This window comes from Danio rerio, chromosome 20, assembly GCF_052040795.2.
Source record: "Danio rerio strain M-AB ecotype USA chromosome 20, GRCz13ab, whole genome shotgun sequence".
In the NCBI taxonomy this organism is placed as follows: Eukaryota; Metazoa; Chordata; class Actinopteri; order Cypriniformes; family Danionidae; genus Danio; species Danio rerio.
Genome location: NC_141040.1, coordinates 28,214,210 through 28,227,474, shown reverse-complemented (window position 1 = coordinate 28,227,474; position 13,265 = coordinate 28,214,210). Strand labels below are relative to the sequence as shown.

The window sequence follows — 13,265 nt, the reverse complement described above, 5'->3', positions numbered from 1 at the left end:
ACATTAAAAAAATCGACAGCACTATCTTGTATGGCTTCAACGTTGAGGCAAAAATTGGGATTTGATTGTTTCTTCCAAGTCGCCTATTCTTTTTTTAGGCTCTCCATTTGTGGCACATTTTTTCCCCATTCCATCTGCTGCTGGAAAGTTAGTTTATGCACGGCTCCTTTCAAGACTGATGCTGATGCTAGCACTGATGCTGTTTGGGCGGAGGACTGTCTCAATGTCAGGAACCTCGTCATGCTTCAATATCACTTGGTGCCTGTCCGTTGGGGTGTGGCCCAATGCGAGAGCACATTGCTCCGATTCAGATCGTCAGCTTGTGAGAGAAGAGTGCTCATGAAGTTAGCTGAGTGTGTTAGATTAGAGTTGCGCTGTCTCTGCTTCCCAGAGACTGTACGCAAAAGTTGCACAAGAGATAGTGCGGCTTGATCTACGCTTGTTGACCCCGTGTTTTGTTGGCACCTCAGCAGGGGAGACAGAGAGCACATCTGTAGTCGTGGCCGAGTGGTTAAGGCGATGGACTAGAAATCCATTGGGGTTTCCCCGCGCAGGTTCGAATCCTGCCGACTACGCAATTTTGCATGTCCACAATGCTGTTCTCTTTTCTTTCAATTCTCCTATACGTGAATGCAGTCCTCCTCTACATATCGTAAACAAGCCCCCGTCTCTTAGTGATCAGGCAGCTGTGGGTGAGCGACAGTGGTTTGCCGTGATCGAAAAGTGATCAGTACACTATGTTGTGCCCAGAGAAACCCAGGTTTGAATCCTGGTCACAGCAGCATGTACCTGTTAACAAAAAGCCATGCTGGGCTGATCTTTTGTCGCCATCGGCTGGATTTCTTACCCAACTTCTTATGTATCTAGTGTTGATCATATACGGCCATGAGAGCCAAAAAGCTACAGCCAGGTGTAGTCGTGGCCGAGAGGTTAAGGCGATGGACTTGAAATCCATTGGGGTATCCCCGCGCAGGTTCGAACCCTGCCGACTACGTTGGTTGGCACTTCCACAATGTGGACAGCTCCTTTTTGCTTATTTCTCCCCAACTGAAATACCGTCCTTCTCTGCATCTTGCAAACAAGCCAATGTCCCTTTGTGTCTTGGAAGCCAAGGTGTGAGCCAGTGGTGTGCTGTGATCGTATAGTGATCAGTACTCTGCGTTGTGGCCCCAGCATGCCTAGTTCGAATCCGGGTCACGGCAGCTTGCTACTGCCAACTGTAAATAATGCACGGGCTGCTTTTTACAACCTCAGGCCATTGACTGCATTCTCCAGTATTCTGTGCTGTGTCCAGTGTTGCCCACATCCAACTAAGAAAGTCAATGGCTAACTCTAACGTGTAGTCGTGGCCGAGAGGTTAAGGTGATGCAAATGAAGCCCATTGGGGTCTCCCCACTCAGGTTCGAGGCCTGCTGACTATAAAACAACCAGTTGCTTTTGCTTTATCTCTCTGTGAGAGGAATTGTGGCTTTCATGTCATTTTGTTGCAGGCCAGGGTGTTTAATCCCTCTTTGAGTAATTCAAGTCCATTCAGATGTTGCCTAGAGAAACATTAAAAAAATCGACAGCACTATCTTGTATGGCTTCAACGTTGAGGCAAAAATTGGGATTTGATTGTTTCTTCCAAGTCGCCTATTTTTTTTTTAGGCTCTCCATTTGTGGCACATTTTTTCCCCATTCCATCTGCTGCTGGAAAGTTAATTTATGCACGGCTCCTTTCAAGACTGATGCTGATGCTAGCACTGATGCTGTTTGGACGGAGGACTGTCTCAATGTCAGGAACCTCGTCATGCTTCAATATCACTTGGTGCCTGTCTGTTGGGGTGTGGCCCAATGCGAGAGCACATTGCTCCGATTCAGATCGTCAGCTTGTGAGAGAAGAGTGCTCATGAAGTTAGCTGAGTGTGTTAGATTAGAGTTGCGCTGTCTCTGCTTCCCAGAGACTGTACGCAAAAGTTGCACAAGAGATAGTGCGGCTTGATCTACGCTTGTTGGCCCCGTGTTTTGTTGGCACCTCAGCAGGGGAGACAGAGGGAACATCTGTAGTCGTGGCCGAGTGGTTAAGGCGATGGACTAGAAATCCATTGGGGTTTCCCCGCGCAGGTTCGAATCCTGCCGACTACGCAATTTTGCATGTCCACAATGCTGTTCTCTTTTCTTTCAATTCTCCTATACGTGAATGCAGTCCTCCTCTACCTATCGTAAACAAGCCCCCGTCTCTTAGTGATCAGGCAGCTGTGGGTGAGCGACAGTGGTTTGCCGTGATTGAAAAGTGATCAGTACACTATGTTGTGCCCAGAGAAACCCCGGTTTGAATCCTGGTCACAGCAGCATGTACCTGTTAACGGAAAGCCATGCTGGGCTGATCTTTTGTCGCCATCGGCTGGATTTCTTACCCAACTTCTTATGTATCTAGTGTTGATCATATATGGCCATGAGAGCCAAAAAGCTACAGCCAGGTGTAGTCGTGGCCGAGAGGTTAAGGCGATGGACTTGAAATCCATTGGGGTATCCCCGCGCAGGTTCGAACCCTGCCGACTACGTTGGTTGGCACTTCCACAATGTGGACAGCTCCTTTTTGCTTATTTCTCCCCAACTGAAATACCGTCCTTCTCTGCATCTTGCAAACAAGCCAATGTCCCTTTGTGTCTTGGAAGCCAAGGTGTGAGCCAGTGGTGTGCTGTGATCGTATAGTGATCAGTACTCTGCGTTGTGGCCCCAGCGTGCCTAGTTCGAATCCGGGTCACGGCAGCTTGCTACTGCCAACTGTAAGTAATGCATGGGCTGCTTTTTACAACCTCAGGCCATTGACTGCATTCTCCAGTATTCTGTGCTGTGTCCAGTGTTGCCCACATCCAACTAAGAAAGTCAATGGCTAACTCTAACGTGTAGTCGTGGCCGAGAGGTTAAGGTGATGCAAATGAAGCCCATTGGGGTCTCCCCACTCAGGTTTGAGGCCTGCTGACTATAAAACAACCAGTTGCTTTTGCTTTATCTCTCTGTGAGAGGAATTGTGGCTTTCATGTCATTTTGTTGCAGGCCAGGGTCTTTAATCCCTCTTTGAGTAATTCAAGTCCATTCAGATGTTGCCTAGAGAAACATTAAAAAAATCGACAGCACTATCTTGTATGGCTTCAACGTTGAGGCAAAAATTGGGATTTGATTGTTTCTTCCAAGTCGCCTATTCTTTTTTTAGGCTCTCCATTTGTGGCACATTTTTTCCCCATTCCATCTGCTGCTGGAAAGTTAGTTTATGCACGGCTCCTTTCAAGACTGATGCTGATGCTAGCACTGATGCTGTTTGGGCGGAGGACTGTCTCAATGTCAGGAACCTCGTCATGCTTCAATATCACTTGGTGCCTGTCCGTTGGGGTGTGGCCCAATGCGAGAGCACATTGCTCCGATTCAGATCGTCAGCTTGTGAGAGAAGAGTGCTCATGAAGTTAGCTGAGTGTGTTAGATTAGAGTTGCGCTGTCTCTGCTTCCCAGAGACTGTACGCAAAAGTTGCACAAGAGATAGTGCGGCTTGATCTACGCTTGTTGACCCCGTGTTTTGTTGGCACCTCAGCAGGGGAGACAGAGAGCTCATCTGTAGTCGTGGCCGAGTGGTTAAGGCGATGGACTAGAAATCCATTGGGGTTTCCCCGCGCAGGTTCGAATCCTGCCGACTACGCAATTTTGCATGTCCACAATGCTGTTCTCTTTTCTTTCAATTCTCCTACACGTGAATGCAGTCCTCCTCTACATATCGTAAACAAGCCCCCGTCTCTTAGTGATCAGGCAGCTGTGGGTGAGCGACAGTGGTTTGCCGTGATCGAAAAGTGATCAGTACACTATGTTGTGGCCAGAGAAACCCCGGTTTGAATCCTGGTCACAGCAGCATGTACCTGTTAACGGAAAGCCATGCTGGGCTGATCTTTTGTCGCCATCGGCTGGATTTCTTACCCAACTTCTTATGTATCTAGTGTTGATCATATACAGCCATGAGAGCCAAAATGCTACAGCCAGGTGTAGTCGTGGCCGAGAGGTTAAGGCGATGGACTTGAAATCCATTGGGGTATCCCTGTGCAGGTTCGAACCCTGCCATGTTGGTTGGCACTTCCACAATGTGGACAGCTCCTTTTTGCTTATTTCTCCCCAACTGAAATACCGTCCTTCTCTGCATCTTGCAAACAAGCCAATGTCCCTTTGTGTCTTGGAAGCCAAGGTGTGAGCCAGTGGTGTGCTGTGATCGTATAGTGATCAGTACTCTGCGTTGTGGCCCCAGCATGCCTAGTTCGAATCCGGGTCACGGCAGCTTGCTACTGCCAACTGTAAGTAATGCATGGGCTGCTTTTTACAACCTCAGGCCATTGACTGCATTCTCCAGTATGCTGTGCTGTGTCCAGTGTTGCCCACATCCAACTAAGAAAGTCAATGGCTAACTCTAACGTGTAGTCGTGGCCGAGAGGTTAAGGTGATGCAAATGAAGCCCATTGGGGTCTCCCCTCTCAGGTTCGAGGCCTGCTGACTATAAAACAACCAGTTGCTTTTGCTTTATCTCTCTGTGAGAGGAATTGTGGCTTTCATGTCATTTTGTTGCAGGCCAGGGTGTTTAATCCCTCTTTGAGTAATTCAAGTCCATTCAGATGTTGCCTAGAGAAACATTAAAAAAATCGACAGCACTATCTTGTATGGCTTCAACGTTGAGGCAAAAATTGGGATTTGATTGTTTCTTCCAAGTCGCCTATTCTTTTTTTAGGCTCTCCATTTGTGGCACATTTTTTCCCCATTCCATCTGCTGCTGGAAAGTTAATTTATGCACGGCTCCTTTCAAGACTGATGCTGTTGCTAGCACTGATGCTGTTTGGGCGGAGGACTGTCTCAATGTCAGGAACCTCGTCATGCTTCAATATCACTTGGTGCCTGTCCGTTGGGGTGTGGCCCAATGCGAGAGCACATTGCTCCGATTCAGATCGTCAGCTTGTGAGAGAAGAGTGCTCATGAAGTTAGCTGAGTGTGTTAGATTAGAGTTGCGCTGTCTCTGCTTCCCAGAGACTGTACGCAAAAGTTGCACAAGAGATAGTGCGGCTTGATCTACGCTTGTTGACCCCGTGTTTTGTTGGCACCTCAGCAGGGGAGACAGAGGGGACATCTGTAGTCGTGGCCGAGTCGTTAAGGCGATGGACTAGAAATCAATTGGGGTTTCCCCGCGCAGGTTCGAATCCTGCCGACTACGCAATTTTGCATGTCCACAATGCTGTTCTCTTTTCTTTCAATTCTCCTATACGTGAATGCAGTCCTCCTCTACATATCGTAAACAAGCCCCCGTCTCTTAGTGATCAGGCAGCTGTGGGTGAGCGACAGTGGTTTGCCGTGATCGAAAAGTGATCAGTACACTATGTTGTGCCCAGAGAAACCCCAGTTTGAATCCTGGTCACAGCAGCATGTACCTGTTAGCGGAAAGCCATGCTGGGCTGATCTTTTTCCGCCATCGGCTGGATTTCTTACCCAACTTCTTATGTATCTAGTGTTGATCATATACGGCCATGAGAGCCAAGACACTATAGCCAGGTGTAGTCGTGGCCGAGAGGGTAAGGCGATGGACTTGAAATCCATTGGGGTATCCCCGCGCAGGTTCGAACCCTGCCGACTACGTTGGTTGGCACTTCCACAATGTGGACAGCTCCTTTTTGCTTATTTCTCCCCAACTGAAATACCGTCCTTCTCTGCATCTTGCAAACAAGCCAATGTCCCTTTGTGTCTTGGAAGCCAAGGTGTGAGCCAGTGGTGTGCTGTGATCGTATAGTGATCAGTACTCTGTGTTGTGGCCCCAGCATGCCTAGTTCAAATCCGGGTCACGGCAGCTTGCTACTGCCAACTGTAAGTAATGCATGGGCTGCTTTTTACAACCTCAGGCCATTGACTGCATTCTCCAGTATTCTGTGCTGTGTCCAGTGTTGCCCACATCCAACTAAGAAAGTCAATGGCTAACTCTAACGTGTAGTCGTGGCCGAGAGGTTAAGGTGATGCAAATGAAGCCCATTGGGGTCTCCCCTCTCAGGTTCGAGGCCTGCTGACTATAAAACAACCAGTTGCTTTTGCTTTATCTCTCTGTGAGAGGAATTGTGGCTTTCATGTCATTTTGTTGCAGGCCAGGGTGTTTAATCCCTCTTTGAGTAATTCAAGTCCATTCTGATGTTGCCTAGAGAAACATTAAAAAAATCGACAGCACTATCTTGTATGGCTTCAACGTTGAGGCAAAAATTGGGATTTGATTGTTTCTTCCAAGTCGCCTATTCTTTTTTTAGGCTCTCCATTTGTGGCACCTTTTTTCCCCATTCCATCTGCTGCTGGAAAGTTAATTTATGCACGGCTCCTTTCAAGACTGATGCTGATGCTAGCACTGATGCTGTTTGGACGGAGGACTGTCTCAATGTCAGGAACCTCGTCATGCTTCAATATCACTTGGTGCCTGTCCGTTGGGGTGTGGCCCAATGCGAGAGCACATTGCTCCGATTCAGATCGTCAGCTTGTGAGAGAAGAGTGCTCATGAAGTTAGCTGAGTGTGTTAGATTAGAGTTGCGCTGTCTCTGCTTCCCAGAGACTGTACGGAAAAGTTGCACAAGAGATAGTGCGGCTTGATCTACGCTTGTTGACCCCGTGTTTTGTTGGCACCTCAGCAGGGGAGACAGAGGGGACATCTGTAGCCGTGGCCGAGTGGTTAAGGCGATGGACTAGAAATCCATTGGGGTTTCCCCACGCAGGTTCGAATCCTGCCGACTATGCAATTTTGCATGTCCACTATGCTGTTCTCTTTTCTTTCAATTCTTCTATACGTGAATGCAGTCCTCCTCTACATATCATAAACAAGCCCCCGTCTCTTAGTGATCAGGCAGCTGTGGGTGAGCGACAGTGGTTTGCCGTGATCGAAAAGTGATCAGTACACTATGTTGTGCCCAGAGAAACCCCGGTTTGAATCCTGGTGACAGCAGCATGTACCTGTTAACGGAAAGCCATGCTGGGCTGATCTTTTGTCGCCATCGGCTGGATTTCTTACCCAACTTCTTATGTATCTAGTGTTGATCATATACGGCCATGAGAGCCAAAAAGCTACAGCCAGGTGTAGTCGTGGCCGAGAGGTTGAGGCGATGGACTTGAAATCCATTGGGGTATCCCCGCGCAGGTTAGATCCCTGCCGACTACGTTGGTTGGCACTTCCACAATGTGGACAGCTCCTTTTTGCTTATTTCACCCCAACTGAAATACCGTCCTTCTCTGCATTTTGCAAACAAGCCAATGTCCCTTTGTGTCCTGGAAGCCAAGGTGTGAGCCAGTGGTGTGCTGTAATCGTATAATGCTCCGTACTCTGCGTTGTGGCCCCAGCAAGCCTAGTTCGAATCTGGGTCACGGCAGCTTGCTACTGCCAACTGTAAGTAATGCATGGGCTGCTTTTTACAACCTCAGGCCATTGACTGCATTCTCCAGTATTGTGTGCTGTGTCCAGTGTTGCCCACATCCAACTAAGAAATTCAATGGCTTACACTAATGTGTAGTCGTGGCCGAGAGGTTAAGGTGATGCAAATGAAGCCCATTGGGGTCTCCCCACTCAGGTTCGAGGCCTGCCGACTATAAAACAACCAGTTGCTTTTGCTTTATCTCTCTGTGAGAGGAATTGTGGCTTTCATGTCATTTTGTTGCAGGCCAGGGTGTTTAATCCCTCTTTGAGTAATTCAAGTCCATTTAGATGTTGCCTAGAGAAACATTAAAAAAATCGACAGCACTATCTTGTATGGCTTCAACGTTGAGGCAAAAATTGGGATTTGATTGTTTCTTCCAAGTCGCCTATTCTTTTTTTAGGCTCTCCATTTGTGGCACCTTTTTTCCCCATTCCATCTGCTGCTGGAAAGTTAATTAATGCACGGCTCCTTTCAAGACTGATGCTGATGCTAGCACTGATGCTGTTTGGGCGGAGGACTGTCTCAATGTCAGGAACCTCGTCATGCTTCAATATCACTTGGTGCCTGTCCGTTGGGGTGTGGCCCAATGCGAGAGCACATTGCTCCGATTCAGATCGTCAGCTTGTGAGAGAAGAGTGCTCATGAAGTTAGCTGAGTGTGTTAGATTAGAGTTGCGCTGTCTCTGCTTCCCAGAGACTGTACGCAAAAGTTGCACAAGAGATAGTGCGGCTTGATCTACGCTTGTTGACTCCGTGTTTTGTTGGCACCTCAGCAGGGGAGACAGAGGGCACATCTGTAGTCGTGGCCGAGTGGTTAAGGCGATGGACTAGAAATCCATTGAGGTCTCCCCGCGCAGGTTCGAATCCTGCTGACTACGCAATCTTGCATGTCCACAATGCTGTTCTCTTTTCTTTCAATTCTCCTATACGTGAATGCAGTCCTCCTCTACATATCGTAAACAAGCCCCTGTCTCTTAGTGATCAGGCAGCTGTGGGTGAGCAACAGTGGTTTGACGTTTTCGAAAAGTGATCAGTACACTATGTTGTGGCCAGAGAAACCCCGGTTTGAATCCTGGTCACAGCAGCATGTACCTGTTAACGGAAAGCCATGCTGGGCTGATCTTTTGTCGCCATCGGCTGGATTTCTTACCCAACTTCTTACGTATCTAGTGTTGATCATATACAGCCATGAGAGCCAAACTGCTACAGCCAGGTGTAGTCGTGGCCGAGAGGTTAAGGCGATAGACTTGAAATCCATTGGGGTATCCCCGCGCAGGTTCGAACCCTGCCGACTACGTTGGTTGGCACTTCCACAATGTGGACAGCTCCTTTTTGCTTATTTCTCCCCAACTGAAATACCGTCCTTCTCTGAATCTTGCAAACAAGCCAATGTCCCTTTGTGTCCTGGAAGCCAAGGTGTGAGCCAGTGGTGTGCTGTGATCGTATAGTGCTCAGTACTCTGAGTTGTGACCCCAGCAAGCCTAGTTCGAATCCGGGTCACGGCAGCTTGCAACTGCCAACTGTAAGTAATGCATGGGCTGCTTTTTACAATCTCAGGCCATTGACTGCATTCTCCAGTATTCTGTGCTGTGTCCAGTGTTGCCCACATCCAAGTAAGAAAGTCAATGGCTTACTCTAACGTGTAGTCGTGGCCGAGAGGTTAAGGTGATGCAAATGAAGCCCATTGGGGTCTCCCCACTCAGGTTCGAGGCCTGCCGACTATAAAACAACCAGTTGATTTTGCTTTATCTCTGTGTGAGAGGAATTGTGGCTTTCATGTCATTTTGTTGCCGGCCAGGGTGTTTAATCCCTCTTTGAGTAATTCAAGTCCATTCTGATGTTGCCTAGAGAAACGTTAAAAAAATCGACAGCACTATCTTGTATGGCTTCAACGTTGAGGCAAAAATTGGGATTTGATTGTTTCTTCCGAGTCGCCTATTCTTTTTTTAGGCTCTCCATTTGTGGCACATTTTTTCCCCATTCCATCTGCTGCTGGAAAGTTAATTTAGGCACGGCTCCTTTCAAGACTGATGCTGATGCTAGCACTGATGCTGTTTGGGCGGAGGACTGTCTCAATGTCAGGAACCTCGTCATGCTTCAATATCACTTGGTGCCTGTCCGTTGGGGTGTGGCCCAATGCGAGAGCACATTGCTCCGATTCAGATCGTCAGCTTGTGAGAGAAGAGTGCTCATGAAGTTAGCTGAGTGTGTTAGATTAGAGTTGCGCTGTCTCTGCTTCCCAGAGACTGTACGCAAAAGTTGCACAAGAGATAGTGCGGCTTGATCTACGCTTGTTGACCCCGTGTTTAGTTGGCACCTCAGCAGGGGAGACAAAGTGGACATCTGTAGTCGTGGCCGAGGCGATGGACTAGAAATCCATTGGGGTTTCCCGGCGCAGGTTCGAATCCTGCCGACTGCGAAATTTTGCATGTCCACAATGCTGTTCTCTTTTCTTTCAATTCTCCTATACGTGAATGCAGTCCTCCACTACATATCGTAAACAAGCCCCCGTCTCTTAGTGATCAGGCAGCTGTGGGTGAGCGACAGTGGTTTGCCGTGATCGAAAAGTGATCAGTACACTATGTTGTGGCCAGAGAAACCCCGGTTTGAATCCTGGTCACAGCAGCATGTACCTGTTAACAGAAAGCCATGCTGGGCTGATCTTTTGTCGCCATCGGCTGGATTTCTTACCCAACTTCTTATGTATCTAGTGTTGATCATATACGGCCATGAGAGCCAAAAAGCTACAGCCAGGTGTAGTCGTGGCCGAGAGGTTAAGGCGATGGACTTGGAATTCATTGGGGTATCCCCGCGCAGGTTCGAACCCTGCCGACTACGTTGGTTGGCACTTCCACAATGTGGACAGCTCCTTTATGCTCATTTCTTCCCAACAGAGAGCATCTCTCAGAGAGATCCCTCTGCATCTCGCAAACAAGCCAATGTCCCTTTGTGTCCTGGCAGGTACAGTGTGAGCCAGTGGTGTGCTATGACCGTATAGTGGTCAGTCCTCTGCGTAAAGTAAGTGTAGGTGGAAAAATTGAGCATTTCACAAGCATCAAACAGTTAACAGTTTTTTAACAGAAAAAATTAGAGCATCTACCGCGCAGGAATGAGAAATATTCGATCTACTTTTACTTTCGCTCTCAAGGATAGGGAAACCTTGACGCACAGGCATCAATTAGCCTATGGATAATTAATTTAGTTTGTTAAGCGCAAATAGTTGTTTCAAAACTATTTCTAAATTCAGTTCTAATTTCCAGCAAACTAATAAATGAACAATAATAACGAAGTGTGTTCAAAAACCTAACTTATATCTTAAAACACTTGCTGTGCCCCATATGGTCTAAAACCTGCTGGTGGGCAAATCTAAGCTTGCTTTTAATAAAACAAATATAAATATAAATATGGATATAATAAATAATACTGCTAATAATATTAACATTATACAAAAGCAAATTGTTATGAATGAACTGAAAAAGCCTCCCGAGATAAAGAAGGCATAAAAGCAGTGGTTTTTCATATTTATGTAGGCTAGAAAATAATATATTTTGTAATGTTTTAATCCTTTATATTTATATATTATATACATTCTTATTATATCCTGTATATAGGCCTATCCTTAATATTTTATTTTTTTCATATGTAAAGATATTTGTGTATTGCTCTACATCTTGTGTGTAAGCTATTAAGCAGTCGTGTAAGCGAGGCGCAACTTTGCGCTGGAGTTTTGACCTGGTTTGTTTTGGTCTGATGAAAAATCTATTATAGTTTCTTAAAATAGTGACGCGCCAGCAGTGCGCCTCAGAACGCCTTCCTTTTTAGACCAGAACGCCTATGAGCGCACATATGAGCACAAATGCATTTGCTATTTAAAGAGCGTGGCGCAACACCTCAAAACGACTCTTGCGCCAAGCTGAAACTAGCAAACAAGCATTGCGCCACGCCTTGCGCCACATTGTGCCGGGTGTATGATAGGGCCCTTAATCTGAGGGTCCAGGCTTCAAGTCCTTGATCGGGCGAAGGACTGATTTTTTGTTACAGACCTTGTGATGCTTTAATATCAATTGGTGGCTGTCCATTGGGGTGTGGCCCGACGCAAGAGCACGTTGCTCTGAATTCAGATCATACTTTTAATCTGAGGGTCCAGGATTCAAGTCCCTGTTTGGGCGAAGGACTGTCTCAATGTTAGGAACCTCGTCATGCTTTAATATCACTTGGTGCCTGTCCGTTGGGGTGTGTCCCAATGCGAGAGCACATTGCTCTGATTCAGATCGTCAGCTTGTGAGAAAAGAGTGCTCATGAAGTTAGCTGAGTTTGTTAGATTAGAGAGTTGTGCTGTCTCTGCTTCCCAGAGACTGTACGCAAAAGTTGCACAAGAGTAGGCTTGCCTCATTAGTTTGACCTGCAAGAGTTGGTACAGACAGCATGGTGAGATCTCAATGCAGTAACATGTTAAATGCTCCTGATTATTCTACTTCTGGTTATCAGGCCAATGTGGTAAAGGAAATATAGTTTGTTTTTAATTATTTATTTATTTTCATTATTATTATGTTGTGATTGTGTAAAAGATTTGGTTTGTTTGTTTGTTTATCTATTTAGTTTTCAAGGTGTTATATAAATAAAATGCATGCATGGACATTAGTATTTGGGAAGTGTGGTCTGTTTAATAACCACTGCATAGTTATATTTACAGTTATGGTTGGCTTTTGGGGTAAGGGTAGGGAATAGGTATGGATTACATTTTTGAACAATTATGTTCCAGGATAAATTTAGATGTAAATCCAGGATTGCATTGTACTTGGCAAAATCATGATGTGCGAACGATTGTATGGAAGTTAAAGGTTCTTAATGAAAACATGTTTATTTTAAAAAGTGTAGGCATAAAGTCTAAAAAGAATATAAACCAATCAATCCTTGATTGTATGCTCCTTTCACACAGAGATACCAGTAAATATCCTGAATATTTCCCGCAACGACTTGACAACATTCAAAAACTTGACTTGTACATTCAAAAAAATGCTGTTCACACAGGCAAGGACTTTACATAATTATTCTGGAAAAGACCATTCACACATCCATTCCAAAATGCTGGTGAATTCTGACATCATTGACCAGAAAGGAGCTCTAATTGGCTGCTCTTGTATTTGTAAACATAGAGGTGGTTGGGCCTTTGTTGATGGTTTCACTTTTAAATAAATCTTTAGCATTCATAAAGCTGTTTTTTAGACATCCAAAGGCAAAAGTGCGAACTACAGCTAAATATTTACACATTTGACTAGATTGCAAATTACCTGTTATTGGAAGTAGAAACTGACACCTAAAATCAATTTTAAAAATCTAACTTAAAAAGAGGCAAATAATACATTTTTATGAACCAAACTGAACAAATGCCTTTTGGTCAACAAATGTAACATCTGAATAATGACCATGGTATGGTGACTGTGGCATATACACAGAATATAATTCTTTCTTCAGTACATTGCAACATCACTTTTGCCACAAGCATTTTCTGTCACAGCATCTGAAACGATTTGTTAAATGATTCAGTTTCTAATCTAAGACTGCACGATATTGGAAAAATCTAATATTGTGATATTTTATTTTTCTGTCATAAAATATTGCAATATGAATTAAGTTTCACATAGTTTGAGTAGCTCTATTCGACTTTTTTTTTATTACAGTATTCAGTTACAGAAATTGAATAATCACAATGCAAAAATGCTTTTCTTATTTTGCTTGTCTTATTTTGCTTGTCTGGCCCTTTTTCTAGTCCAAATATCTAAACAAAAATATTAGTTTAAGTAAAAATATTATTTTGTAAGTAGAG

The 13,265-nt window shown here is 45.4% G+C and overlaps 9 non-coding genes across 9 annotated transcripts; all 9 read left to right on the top strand.

Moving 5' to 3' along the window:
- Positions 1-493: 493 nt before the first annotated feature.
- Positions 494-575, top strand: trnas-aga (transfer RNA serine (anticodon AGA)). The gene has a single exon. It is a non-coding gene; the product is annotated as a tRNA-Ser (tRNA).
- A 337-nt stretch (positions 576-912) lies between these two features.
- Positions 913-994, top strand: trnas-uga (transfer RNA serine (anticodon UGA)). The gene has a single exon. It is a non-coding gene; the product is annotated as a tRNA-Ser (tRNA).
- Positions 995-2,042: 1,048 nt separating this feature from the next.
- Positions 2,043-2,124, top strand: trnas-aga (transfer RNA serine (anticodon AGA)). Its single transcript has one exon. It is a non-coding gene; the product is annotated as a tRNA-Ser (tRNA).
- Positions 2,125-2,461: 337 nt separating this feature from the next.
- Positions 2,462-2,543, top strand: trnas-uga (transfer RNA serine (anticodon UGA)). The gene has a single exon. It is a non-coding gene; the product is annotated as a tRNA-Ser (tRNA).
- A 1,048-nt stretch (positions 2,544-3,591) lies between these two features.
- trnas-aga (transfer RNA serine (anticodon AGA)) lies at positions 3,592-3,673 on the top strand. Its single transcript has one exon. It is a non-coding gene; the product is annotated as a tRNA-Ser (tRNA).
- Positions 3,674-5,555: 1,882 nt separating this feature from the next.
- Positions 5,556-5,637, top strand: trnas-uga (transfer RNA serine (anticodon UGA)). The gene has a single exon. It is a non-coding gene; the product is annotated as a tRNA-Ser (tRNA).
- A 1,467-nt stretch (positions 5,638-7,104) lies between these two features.
- On the top strand, positions 7,105-7,186 carry trnas-uga (transfer RNA serine (anticodon UGA)). Its single transcript has one exon. It is a non-coding gene; the product is annotated as a tRNA-Ser (tRNA).
- Positions 7,187-8,653: 1,467 nt separating this feature from the next.
- On the top strand, positions 8,654-8,735 carry trnas-uga (transfer RNA serine (anticodon UGA)). Its single transcript has one exon. It is a non-coding gene; the product is annotated as a tRNA-Ser (tRNA).
- Positions 8,736-10,194: 1,459 nt separating this feature from the next.
- Positions 10,195-10,276, top strand: trnap-ugg (transfer RNA proline (anticodon UGG)). The gene has a single exon. It is a non-coding gene; the product is annotated as a tRNA-Pro (tRNA).
- Positions 10,277-13,265: the final 2,989 nt, after the last annotated feature.